The sequence below is a fragment of the Gossypium hirsutum genome, chromosome D03 (genome assembly GCF_007990345.1).
Source record: "Gossypium hirsutum isolate 1008001.06 chromosome D03, Gossypium_hirsutum_v2.1, whole genome shotgun sequence".
Lineage (NCBI taxonomy): Eukaryota > Viridiplantae > Streptophyta > Magnoliopsida > Malvales > Malvaceae > Gossypium > Gossypium hirsutum.
In genome coordinates this window covers 40,009,723-40,012,833 of record NC_053439.1, presented here as the reverse complement: position 1 = coordinate 40,012,833, position 3,111 = coordinate 40,009,723, and the positions used below count along the sequence as shown (strand labels likewise).

At 34.6% G+C, this 3,111-nt stretch overlaps 1 non-coding gene across 1 annotated transcript; it reads left to right on the top strand.

Moving 5' to 3' along the window:
* The first annotated feature begins 1,411 nt into the window (after window positions 1-1,411).
* LOC121215760 (small nucleolar RNA R71) lies at window positions 1,412-1,518 on the top strand. Its single transcript, XR_005911735.1, has one exon. It is a non-coding gene; the product is annotated as a small nucleolar RNA R71 (small nucleolar RNA).
* Window positions 1,519-3,111: the final 1,593 nt, after the last annotated feature.

Sequence of the window (3,111 nt, the reverse complement as noted above, 5' to 3'; positions counted from 1 at the left end):
TAAAAAGGGGCAACCTAAAATTAAAGGTACCTCACTACCCTCATCCATGTCTAATACAACAAAGTCAACGGGAAATATAAATTTATCGATTTTAACAAGCACATCTTCAATAACACCCCTAGGATATCTAATGGTTCTATCTTATAATTGAATACTTATCCTAGTTTGTTCGGGTTTCCCAAGACCTAGTTATTTAAACATTTTATAGGGCATTACATTGATACTAGCCCTTAAATTAGCCAAATTATTATCAATATTTAAACTACCAATTAAACAAGGAATAGTAAAACTCCCTAGATCTTTCAGTTTGTTAGGTAGTTTATTTTGTAAGATGGCCAAGCAAACTGCACTGAGTTCCACAGTTGACGAATCATCTAACTTCTGTTTGTTTGCTAACAACTCCTTTAAAAATTTGACATAATTGGGCATTTGTGAAAGAGCTTCAACAAACGGTGAGTTAATATGTAATTTTTTAGGATTTTAAGAAATTTACCAAATTATTCATTCGTGTGGTCTCTCTTCGTCGCGTTAGGATATGGAACTCGAGGTTTATATTTTTTGGCAACCGACTTTTGCTTTTTCTGGCTTACCTCAACCTTATCGCTATTCACCACAATTTCTTGCCTCGATTCTTGTTCAGATTCAACTAACCCTTCTTCATCCTAAATAGTAATTGCATGAAGTTGCTCCACTGGGTTAGCTTGGGTATTGCTAGGTAAAATACCTTGTGGTTTTTCTGAGATTAGCTTAGCAAGCTGACCTATTTGGTTCATGGGCCCTTGAATCGATGCTTGTTGATTTTTAAGTGTTGCTTCAGTGTTTTGAAAGTGATTTTCTGACACTGAGATAAAATTCGTCAACATCTCCTCTAGGTTCGGCTTTTTCTCTTGCTGATAAGGTTGTTGTTGGAATCCTAGAAGGGGTTGTGCTCTTTGATTTTCTTAACCACCCTAAGAGAAATTAGAATGGTTCCTCCAACCTGCATTATAGTTATTACTATAAGGATTATTTTGAGGCCTAGAATTATTACCTATATAATTTATTTGTTCGCTCTCTATACTAGGAGCAAAGGATAAACATTCTAGATTATTCATTCCTCCTCCATTTGTATCGCGTTGCATCACCGGATGTACCTGCGTAGAAATATATAAACCATCAATTTTCTTATTTAAAAGTTCTACCTGATTTGATAACATGGTGACTGCATCTAAGATGAAAACACCGGTTGCTTTTTATCGGCTTTGTCCTCATGACTTGCCACTGATAATTATTCAGTGCCATCTCTTCTATAAACTCATAAGCCACTTCGGGTGTTTTATTGTTAAGTGTTCCACCAGCTGTTGCATCGATCAACTATCTAATTGAGGGATTCAAATCGTTGTAGAGGGTTTAAACTTGTAACCATAAGGGTAACCTATAGTAAGGGCACCTTTTCAATAAATCCTTGTACCTCTCCCATGCATCATATAGAGTCTCTAAATAGATCTGAACAAAGGAAGAGATATCGTTCCTCAACTTGGCTATCTTAGCCGGTGAGAAGTACTTGAAAAGGAACTTCTCGGTCATTTGAGCCCATGTAGTGATGGAACCTCGTGGTAAAGAGTTCAACCACTATATTGCTTTGTTCCTCAACGAGAAAGGGAATAACCGTAAGCGAATGGCATCGTCAGTGGTGCCATTAATTTTGAAAGTATCGCAAATTTCTAGAAAATTTGGCAAATGAGTATTTGGATCTTCGTCTTGCAAACCATCGAACTGAACAAACTATTATTTCATTTGAATAGTGTTCAGCTTCAGTTCGAAATTATTTGCAGCAATGGTGGGTCTCACAATACTCGATTCAGCCCCAGTCAAAGTAGGCTTAGCATAATCGTACATAGCACGAGGAACAAGATTTGGATCTGTAGCAACTGCAGGAGGTAGCTAATTATTCTGATTATCACCCCTCTCTTCAGTAATAATAATGTCCTCTTGTTCGTCTACTATATTCTGTCGATTCTACCTTGCTTCTCTACGATTTCTGCGAGCAGTACTTTCAATTTCACTGTAAAAAATCAATGGTCCCGACAGGTTTCTTCTAGTCATACACTAAAGGAACCTACCAAAAAGAAACAAAAAAGTTAGAATGTAAAAATTATACTAAAAACAAAAATATAAAAATAAAATAAAATGCTAAATTAATAAAAATCAAGTATTCCTAATATTTTAGTCCTCGGCAACGGTGTCAAAAACTTGATGGTCACTAAACTAACTATAAATACGATAAAGGCAAGCGCACCTATCGAACAATAGTATAGCTATGGTAAGTAGAGAATATCATATCCACAAGGACTAAAAGTATTAGTAATTATTGTTTTTCTATTATTTAGCCGACAATTTGGAGTGTTGTGTTTTAATCTAAATTTACTAAACTAATTTAACTAAGAACGCAACAGAGAATGATTTAAGCATATAATCGAATATTAACCGAGGAGATAGACAATACTCAGGAAAGAATCCACCTAGACTTCACCTATTATTATGAATCTGAATTAAACGATTTACTCACTTATGTCTTGATCAATAAAAATCCCTAAATTATGTTAATATCTCTTTCAAGAGTAAGAACAATTGACTCTAGGTTGATTAATTGAAATCTCTTTCTAATTAAAACCCCTATCGTCGCATTAACTCGATCTATGGATTCCTCTATTATATTTGACTTTAATACGGTAGATTTATGTCGTGCTATTTCTAGGATTGCATGCAAATCCACTCAATTATGCTAGATCTACTCTTAAACAGAGACTTTTGCTCCACTGAATTAAGCACATTAAACATGAATTAATATCCCGAAAATATTAAAACAAGAAATAAGCATACATAATTGAGATCAAGAATCAAGTATTTATCGCGTAAAAGCATACATTAAATAAAATGATCCATCATAGGCTTCATCCTCCCTAAGTATCTAGGGCACTAGTTCATAATCCTGAATGAAAACATCTCAAAGTCAGAATAACCACAAGACGTAAAGAAACTCATAAAAACTTCAAAAGAAATTAAAAAGAGATATTTGATGTTGATGGAGATTTGCTTTTTAGTTCATTCCGATGGTGTTCTTCGAGTGTT